The sequence below is a fragment of the Lonchura striata genome, chromosome Z (genome assembly GCF_050655825.1).
Source record: "Lonchura striata isolate lonStrDom1 chromosome Z, ASM5065582v1, whole genome shotgun sequence".
NCBI classification, from domain to species: domain Eukaryota; kingdom Metazoa; phylum Chordata; class Aves; order Passeriformes; family Estrildidae; genus Lonchura; species Lonchura striata.
In genome coordinates this window covers 5,598,496-5,609,414 of record NC_140740.1, presented here as the reverse complement: position 1 = coordinate 5,609,414, position 10,919 = coordinate 5,598,496, and positions in this window count along the sequence as shown.

Below are 10,919 nucleotides of genomic sequence, written 5' to 3'. Positions count from 1 at the left end.
GTGATGTCACTTGGTCTCCATGAGGTAAAAAATCTTTTTTTGGTGTCACAAAGTCATCTCTGTGATGTCACAGAGCTGTCTGTGATGTCACACAGCTCTCTGGCATGTCACAATGACAACACTTTGATGTCACACAGCTGTCTGTGATGACGTACTGACATTTCTGGGACATCACACAGCTCTCTCTGATGTCACAATGACATCTCTGTGACATCACACAGCTCTCTGTGATGTGACACTGACATCTCTGTGACATCACACAGCTCTCTTTGATGTCACAATGACATATGTCTGATGTCACACAGATTTTTGTGACATCACAATGACATCACTGTGATGTCACACAGCTGCATGTGATGTCACACAGGTATCGCTGTGATGTAATTTCCACCCCATGAGTCCACCCAGCTTTTTGTGGTGTCACATGGACATCTCTGTGATGTCACATAGCTATCTGTGATGTCACACTGACATCTGTCTGATGTCACCCAGATTTTTGTGATGTCACAATGACATCACTGTGGCATCACACTGCTGTCTGTGAGGTCACACAGACATCTCCCTGATGTCACCCTTACATCTCTGTGATGTCACACAGACATCTCTGTGATGTCTCAGAGACATCTCTTTGATGTCACTTCGACCCCATGAGGTCACACAGCTTTTTGTGGTGTCACACAGACATCTCTGTGATGTCACGCTTACATTTCTCTCACGTCATACAGCTCTCTGTGATGTCACAATAACATCTCTGTGATGTCACACAGCTGTCTGTGATGTCAGTGTGACATCTGTCTGATGTCACACAGATTTTTGTGATGCCACAATAACATCGGTGTGATGCCACACTGATGTCACACAGACATCTCCCTGATGTCACCCTTACATCTCTGTGATGGCATACAGCTGTCTGTGATTTCACACTGATATCTCTCCATGATGTCACCTGGATATCTCTGTGACATCACACAACCTCCTGTGATGTCACACAGATGTCTGTGTGATGCCACACATCTCTCTCTGATGTCACACTGACATCTCTGTGATGTCACACAGCCATCTCTGTGATGTCTCAGAGACATCTCTTTGATGTCACTTTGACCCCATGAGGTCACACAGCTTTTTGTGGTGTCACATGGACATATCTGTGATGTCACGCTTACATCTCTCTGACGTCACACAGACATCTCTCTGACATCACACAGCTCTCTGTGATGTCACAATGACATCTCTGTGATGTCACACAGCTGTCTGTGATGTCACCCTTGCATCTCTGTGATGTCACACAGCTCTCTGTGATGTCACACAGACATCTCTGGGATGTCACAATGACATCACTGTGATGTCACACAGCTGTCTGTGATGTCACACAGACATCTCTTTGAGGTCACACTGATATCTCTGTGATATCACACAGACATCTCTGTGATGTAACTTTGACCCTATGAGGTCACTCTACTTTTTGTGGTTTCACACTCACGTCTCTGTTGTGAGAACTTAAAATGTCTCTCAGACATTTTTAGAGGTTCAGGGCCTTGGTCAGAAGCATTCTAGACCCCAGAAGGCAGCTGGAAACAGCTGTGATTTCGAGTTTGAGCCATGGAATGAATTACCAGCTTTGAAGGTGGAACAAGCAGTCACAAAGGGTTAGATAGTATAGTAAAAGTAGTTACAAAACAGAGAGGAAAATGTTTTAGTATTGTACAGGGGGGTTTTAGCACCTGTTCAGGGGGGTTTTTACTTTGTACATGGGGGTCAGAAGTTCTAAGATGGAGGAAAGTGGGCTGATCCTATTCTTCCTCATTCTTCTTCCTTGCCTCCATGTTCTTGGTGATGTTGGCATTCACAGATTGGTTTAGAGTAGAAAAGCACTTGGTAATATTGGTAGTAGGTATTGGGGAATAATTGTAAACATGTTATATGTAATATATCTTATAAAAGAAAGCAGCAGCCCTGGGTGGGGGGGGGAGAAGAAGAAGACACTGGACAGTGAGGGTGTCAGGAGTGTGTGTGTCTCTGCCGGGGCCGCTGATCAAACAGCCGCAGCCCGCGAACACAATCTGTTAGATAACTCGCAATAAACTGCCTTGAGACCAAACAACAAGAGGCTATGGAGTTTTTCTTTGGAAGCACGGGTTGGAGGAGAGACTTTACCACCACTCAAGACACCAAACCAAACCCAGGGTTCTCACAGGGGATCAGAAAATTCTTTTGGGGTTTGGCTCATTCTCTCTTATTTTCTGCATTACTCAGAATTCTCCCCATTTGGGTCTACTTCTGGATTAGGAGTCTCATCAGCTCCTCTGGACATCTTAGCCCTCAGTTTAGAGAAGCTGTAGACTGTATAGAGGAAGCTTACTAGATTAAATATGACGAAAGTGGTCTCTTTAACATTCAGAGGAAACTGACCATTTTCAAAAAGGGAAATAACAGATTCAGAGAAGAAGGAAAGGAAAGGCTGGAAAGCTTCATCCCTTGTTTTTCCTCTAATCAACTGGGTGTCATTTCTAATAAACCCCCAAAACATGCTACTGGAACTGGGACCTAGGCTAGGATGAAGAAACTATAAACCAAATATATCTTGGACAGACTTCAGTACTCTTGTTAACAATAGTCCGACTTCTTTATTGCTAAAGTTCAATACTAAATTCTGTAATCTTAGACTAACTAATCCTATGTTTTTAACAAATAATCATCTACTCAATCCTAACTTGAAGAATCCTAAAAACTTAATCTTCTTTTATAATAAAACAGCCTGAGTTCATAGATGATTCCTTGCTGAAGCAGACGACTGGTGCCAGGACTCCACTTGCTGCTTGCCAAATTCAGATACTCATTGCTAAATGTGGGACAGCTTTTTGTGGAGGTACTGGCATCTGCTCTTCATCTCAGAGTAGCTGGGGCTACCCTAGGAAGAAGAAATAAATAAAAAATAAAAAAAATCAGGCATGTCAGCATTTCTGCAGAGTTTAGGATTTCCTGACCTTTTCTTTAAAATAGCCTTGAGGCAGACTCAGAGGTTACCAAGCCAGGCCAGTCTGGTTTTATTCATGTAAAGCAGTAAAAATACTCTCAGATTGACTTTGGAGCTTTCTGGGAAGTTTGCAAACTGAGGCTGTTCTTTTACAACAAACTCTAGACAAGTCTGAAACCACAACAACAACCCAAAGCCCAGCAGCTGCTAAAGGGGGCAAAACTCATTCATGCTTAAAGCCACTGAAGGGACTCAAACCTTCTCCATCAAATCAACAGGTGTGAGGTTTATCAAGCTCATGATACAAATCCAAGATGAAGTGGCAATGAGAATAATACTGTCACACCAAAGCTTCTGCTCTTCTGGGCCTGAAGATCTGGTTCTCTTTGGAATGACAAAAACTCATTCCACATGGGAATGAACACTTCAAACCATCTTGAGATAAATATTTACAAGCAATAAATCTTTACCAAGTTAAAATTCAGTACAAGAAGAGACAACAACAAATGCCAGGGATGCATCCCAGGCCAGATGCACCTGACTGGTGTGCAGGACAAGTTAGAAGAGAAAACTACAGTTGCCTTTCAACATTTTGAGAGGTTCCTGAGAAGCAGCAGCTTGGACTACTGGCCTCTGCCCAGTGACATTAGCTAGCAAGAGCCCTAGCACGGGTCTCACTGCACTGCTCCCCTGCAGGGCCAGGCTTGCCCTCAGCCTTCCACAGAGCATCCCTGGCTGCATCCAGTGCGAGCCAGGGCCCTGCCTGCTCCAAAGGCCACAGCTGCCCCACAGCCCCAGAGCTGCAGGGGCCTGACTGCCCTTGCCAACATCACTGCTCTGAGACAAGCTGGGCGCAATTTCCAGTGTTTTATACCACACACACACACACACACACAGACAGTTCTCCCTCCCCTCCTGCACTGCAAATGCAATGAGGGGATGCAGCACCACTGCTGCAGCTGAGCCTGTGCAACTGCACTGCAGGAAGGGAGGGCCTATGCGGGCCTAACCCACCTCGGTGTTCATCTCAGCTTTTCTCCCTGCCTGGCCCATCTCCTCCTTTAGCTTTCTATCCCTCTAGTTCACATTTACTATTAAATAATGTCTGTACTAGTGACTCTGGAATAGAGTCTTTCTTGCACCTTAATTCATGCAGAGGCATCCCTTAATCATCAAATCTTTACTCCATCATTATCCACACTGGAGTTAGGAAAAGCTGTACACTGATACCTTCATTGAGATCCAAGGGACACTACTACTTCAGCCTCCCGAATTCTTTTCACATCTTTTTTCACATGGTAGTCTTCAGCACATGATTGCTGTCATTGTAGAACTCAGAAATTTGTGTCTTTCTTAAACCCAAAAGGTGCAGGGGAAATGGAGCCGACATTTGGAGACAGGTAGGAAGTAGAATGGGATGTCAAAGCCAGCAGCCAAGAAGAAGAGCGGCCACCAGGTGCTGGCTGGAGGTAACTGAGCTACTGCTCAATCCTCTGCTTCTTGCTCATCACAGGTCTGGTCAAGACAGAACCCTGTTTCTACAACAATAACAAAACATTTCATTACTCTCTGACCCAGATCAGGTTTTGCTCCATTCTAAAAAAGCAGGATTTGTGAACTAGCAATGGTTGAAAACACATGGTTTTTTTAAAAAAAATACCTGTTAAATAATGGAAGACCTCCAGGAAAATATCTGCTCTATTGCATTCCTAGTTTCTCATCCTAGGACTTAGCAAGTCCTTCTCCATGTCTACTGTTAAAAGGCTTTGGGAGGTAGCTCCCACTCCCTTCAGCATTTCCAGCAAAGCCTCCCCCAAAGGGGATGTCCTGTAAGTTTTATCTAGGTCCCAATTTCTGCTTGTACACACCAGGAAAATACTCAGCTTTTGCTGTCAAACTCCCACATGACTTACTGAAGAGGCACCTGGCTGTTTTAGAGTTTTATGTGTTAAAAATGAGATTAGTGCTTCACTATTAGAATACAGGAGTACGGGGTGTGATGGTTGATTGTGAATTCTCATCAGGATGAACAAAGACAGCAGCCACATGTCAGGAAACTCTTGTGCTTTTAGGTACAGTAGTCTAAGGTCCAGCAGGCTACCTGCTGTGCAGACTCAAAAGCTGTTGGCGGACAAAACCCTTAAATTTGCACAAGAGAGTTTCACAAGTGCTTCCCAATAAGCCCTCAGTGCTGCTCAGTGCCCTTCAATCATCTCTCAGCTCCTCCCAAGGACCTTCTCAAAGCTGCTGACTCACAAGCCACAGCACATGGCCACAAGCTCCCCACACCCACTGCAAACTTCTGAACTGAGCATGGAGTAGAACAGGACAGCCGTGTGTGCCCAGGCAGAGTGAAGGAGGGACTGAGGGAATATCACCATTCTGTAGATCCTGTGTTGGTGCAGCCACGTGGATAGTGCAGAGCTGGAGTCAGCAATGAGGGTGACAGAGAGACAGAGGGACAAGAGGGCGAGAGGGCCCCATCTGCCCGGCCCTGGGACAGCCTCTTATGTACAGGAGATTTTTCCTGCAGAGCCAGCCTTTTGAGGCCTCCTCCAGGGAATGAGTTGAGGTGGGGACTGAGCTCAAGTCTTCAGGCAGAGGAGAAATTTGGCTCAGGACAGTGCTGCTCCACCCCTGCAGGATCCTCTCTTCTCACCACAGCCTTTCTGTCACAGCACTTGGAATGTCTAAGGCAAAACATGCTTAGGCCTGCTCCTGCACATTCACATCACAGCTTTTATACCACCAGCAAGTCTGCTGAAACTTTACACAGCGTACAGAATATTAAAAATGCACAAAATACCTGAGCAGGTCTTGCTGGAGCGTTTCTCTCTGAAGGCCCTGGAGATGTTGCTTGGCTGCTGCTGGTGGGGCTCTGAGATGGAGCTGTTTTTCTGTAAGGATCGTCCAATATTTCAAGTTACAAGGCCTAAATATCAACTGTCATAGTCCTTTCCTTGCAGAGCTTCAGTGCCAGGACTCAAGGAAACAGCATGAAGCTGAGTTGAAGGAGCTTTAGGCAGGATATCAGGAAAACATGCGTGCCCCAGAGGGTGCTTGAGCACTGCAGCAGGCTCCCCAGGCCAGTGGTCACTGCAGCAAGGCTTCAGGAAGTGTTTGGACAGCACTCTTGGGCACCTGGTGTGATTCTGTGCAGGGTAAGGATCCTGGCAGGTCCCTCTACCTCAGCATATTCTAAGAACCTAGGCTTCATTTCCCAGGGCTTTCTTCTAAAAAGGCTCTTTTCCTTCCCCAATAGACTGAACTTACCTAGAAAGTATTAACTTCAACTTCGCTCTATCGTTTTTACTGTAGCCAGGCCAATCAGTCTGAAGGGTTTGAAACAGATGCTCCTTCAGACTGAAGGAATTATCCTTTGCATTCAGCTCAGCAACCTACAGGCACACATTTCAGAAAAGAAATGTTCATTACATCTATGTGCAAACTACAGAAATCTAAAAGGGCTACTTCAGTTGGGATGGCAAAACATGGCTCTCATGGTATTGTGAATGTCCTCAGGGTGAAAAATCCCTGCCACTGCCCTGGGCAAACACAGCAACAAACGTCACAGCTTCAGGGAATCAGTTCCTTAAAGTCACTGTAGGATCAACTAAAAGTGTGTCCATGTTGAATTTGAGTCCTTTGACTAAGTTCCAAAATGCTTTTTCCTAGCTAAAGAGGAAATATTCCTATTTGATATATTATGCAGATGGGGAATATTTAAAAAGGAAGGAAGGAAAGATCTCCTGCATCTTTCAATGGGTGTGCATTTTATGAAAGCCTATGAGAAAGAAATCCCAGTGGAACTTAACTCGAAGGACTATTGGCAAAGTCTCTAATTTCAACCGGTGAGGAAGTAGTAAATTATGAATAGTAGAATAGCATGATGGAAGAAGCACTGGCACAAGTTTCACGATCTCACCTCCTGAAGGATTTTTCCAAGGGAATCCTTGTCCTTTTGCCTGACTCCATCTCTCTGCAGCCGAGCAAGTAACTCTGGCTCCTTGTAATCCCTCAGAGCAAGTAAATGAATCACCCTGTCCCTGTAGGGCCGGCCGTAAACAGCAGCGCAACCGCTCCAGTCAATGTCTGCAAGTCTCACAGTCATCATCCTCCTCTTCTCAGGCACAGGACCTGAATTGCTTTGTTGAGCTCCTCTGACCTCTGCTTTTTCTCCTAAAGTGAGGGAAAACCAGAAACAAATAGTTCAAATTGGAGGTTTGGAGGAGGAAAGGAAGTTGATTCAAAAGGATGTACCAAGACTTTTGAGCCTCTGTTCAGTATTTACAGACCTCCAAGAATCTAAACAGTGAAGCATTAAACAGAAACAGTCATTAAAAGCTGGTAAAGGAGTGATACTGAATGGGAAGTTTTTATGAAAAATTTTTTATGCATGAAGCTTTTATGTGATTTCCCCTGTTCGTAAGCTCAAGCATTGAGCTATGTCTAGAATGACATGGACAGTGGGATTAAGTGCAACCTCAGCAAGTTTGCCAAAACCAGAGGCATGGGATGCCATCTGGAAGGACCAGGAAGTGGGGCCTTTGGAACCTCATCAGATTCAACAAAGCCAAGTGCAAAGTGCTGCATCTTTGGGTTTGGGACTTTCCCTGACACCAAGAGAGGCTTGGAGATGAAGGTGGGGAGGACTTGGAAGTGCTGGTAGATGGGAGGCTAAATATGACTAAAAAAACATACAGATATCCAGTAAAAAATGTAATGGAAGCATATCTAAAAGTGGTCCATCAGTTTAATACCCTTCATGCTGGGATCGTGTGGCTCCTTTTGTTCTTGGCTCCTGCACTCTCTGCTCATCTCTTTGGCTTTGCTCATGGCAAGCATTTTATCAAAATCAAAGGATGGGATTTTTCCACCCTGTCTAACTCTGTTTTCTCACCTTTGGAGCTAGAAATCTTCCCCTGCACCCTGACAGGCACTGGGATTCCAGATGGAGTCCGAAATTTATCTTTCTCTTGTAGCTCATGCGTGGAGGTGGAAATGGAGCTGACACTTGGAGAGAGGTTCAAAGTTGAGCAGGATGTGGAAGGCAGGTCCAAGGAAGAAGGACAGCGGCCACCAGCTGTTGGCTCAATATCACAGGGCTCTTGGTCAATCCTCTGCCTCTTGGTCCTCACAGGATTGATAAAGGCAGAAGCCAGAGGCCGTTTCTGCAAAGATGATCCCAATTAGTTTTGCTCTGAAAAAGCAGCATTTCTGACCTGGCCATGGTTGAACACACACCTTTCTTACCTAAAATGGCCTGTCATACAAGGAGGTGCTGCAGCTAAATATGTTCTCTATTTCATTCCTACTTTCTCACCTGAGTATTCAGCAAGTCATCCTCCAACTCTGTAGCTAAATGGCTTTGGGAGAGAGACATTCCCTTCAGCACCTCTATCAATCTCGTTCCCTATTTCTGCTTAGACACCCCAGGAACACACTCAACTCCTGCTGTCACACACCCACATAATTCACAAAGCAACCCCAAGAAACCGCCAGTACCGTGCTGATCACAGCGTGTTCAGTGCAGAGATGATAACAACAGAGAGAAGCCCCAGTCTGACTGCAGGTCCCATTCCTGCTGTTCTCCAGAGGAAACCCTGGATCACAGCCTCTTCCCTACCGAGCACACGCTGCTCCCACCTGTGCACAGCAGCAGCTCAGAGCAGCATTGCCAGACACAGCTCTGTGCCCGCCTGTTGACAGAAATTCTGTAGGCATGGAGGTAGGACATAAGAGGATGCTGGGCCCTGCAGCATTTCCTGCTCTGGCTGGGAAAAGAGCTAGGGAAAACCAGAGCTGTTTAAAGACAATTCTTTAAGGTATAGAAAATATACCTTTCATGCAGTGTTTTCCAAGATTCTGAATTTTTTCCTTGCCCTCTTGTATTGATTTTAAGCCTGACAAGTCCAAGGTATTCCCTGATGATTCAGAGTCCCCTCCTCACACATGGGATAGCCTGAACCAAAATGGGAGCCTAAATGCTGCTTAGGACAGAAAAACAAGTTTCCTACAAATGCCTCAGTACTGGAATATGTCCTTATCATAGACTTCAATAAGATTTCTCTTCAAACAGTAGCACTGGCATTACTGTGCATGATTTAGGTACTAGAGCTGCCGTATCATCAAGAACCCTCCACAGACACAGCTAGGTACCAAAAAATATGTCCACATCTTGTCCTTAGCAGAGTTTCCCACCCACTTGTGACAAACAAGTCATGTGTGTGCAGCTTGTTGCAGGCTTTGACATTGTAACCATCAGGAAAAGTATACAGGAATCCCAGTAGAAGTATACACTTGCAAGTTTATATACTATAGAGACAGCACTACTGCTTGGACACCAAGAGCAAGCGGGAGAAAACATCATATATGTTAGAGAATGCTTAAAACTTCACAAAATACCTGAACAGTTCTAGGTGGAGTATTTCTTTCAGAAGGTCCCAGAGACAGTGACTGGCTGGTGCTGGTGACATTTGGAGCTGGAGCTGTTTTTCTGTAAGGATGGTCCAACATTTCAGGTTACAAGGCAAAAATAAGAGTCATCATTTTTACCTCACAGCGAAAACAGACCTTCATTTCCCAGAGGGTTTTTTTGAAATGGTTGTTGTCCTGACTGAACTTACTGAAAAAGAGTCACCTCCAATGTCTTTCTATCTCCTTCATTGTAGCCAGGCCAATCAACCTGAATGTCTTTGAAGAAACGTTCCTTCAGACTGAAAGAATTCTCATTTGCATCCAGGTTGGCTACCTACCGGCAGACATTTAAAACATCAATATTCATTACACCTGAAGGCAGACTACAGATGTAAAACTGGTAGTACAAAGCTAAAGCAAAGCTGAAAAGAAAATCATGCACCAGTTTTCCAGGATTTTTGTTTGATGCAAAGAACAAAGCAGCTGTCATGTAAGAAGCAACAATATTAAACACGTGTGGTCCATTTGGGCTGTAGAAATTTGGATGTAATAAATGCCAAACTGCTGCAAGCATGGAGGAAATGGATGCTATGAAAACCTCTCCCTGCACCAGGGATCCAGGTTTTTTGGTTTTTACACAGCTTTGGGAACCAAGGTACACTATGCCAGAACTCTCAGTCTTCACCATTTGAAATACATGGAGAGACCAGGTTTTTCCTTTCTGTTTTCATTTTCTTTTTTTGAGTAGGTCCTGAAGAACACCATCTCCATGAGCAAGTCCATATTTTTCCACCCTCAGGAGGACACCTGCTGCCCTCTTGTTTCCCCCAGCTACATTGCCATGGCAGAACACAGCCTGGACCTGTAAGGGGCAGGATTTCATCATCCCATGAAGCACCACAGGATGTTGGCATTTGTCTCTTCAAACAGAACTGCTTTTCTTCCTCAAGTGTCTGCTCAGAGGAAACTACAGCTTCCTATGGAACACTTATAGGAGATAACCTACCCTAGGGCTACACTTCAACAGCTTAACAGTAACAAAGATATCCAGAATCGGGAATTCACTTTTTAAAAGCAGAACTCAGGCTGTGTTGGAAGAGAAAGAAGACTGTGAGTATAAGAGCTCAGCAAGTTCTCCCTACTGGTTTTTCATGTATAGAAAAAAACAACACCACCTCCCTGTGAAGCTAAGAAAAACGTCAATAACAGCTTTTCAGGATGTAGTGCTGTTCACACAGCCCTTTCGGAATGCAAACCAGTATCTTCAGGCAGTTCACACTGCAAACAAGAAACTACTCCTTCAAAATCTCCTTCAACATGAACAAAACTAAACAGAAAGGAGAATTTTTTTCATCTCTTACCCTCTAAGGAGCTGAGCTTTGAAATCTTATCATCACTTTTTTCATAGCTAAAAAGGAAATATTGCTACTTGATATGTTAATGCTTGCATAATTCAGCAACAGCCTACATTGAGAATATTGAATAAGGGGAATATTGAAAAAGGAAGGAAACAGCCAGTGCATCCTTC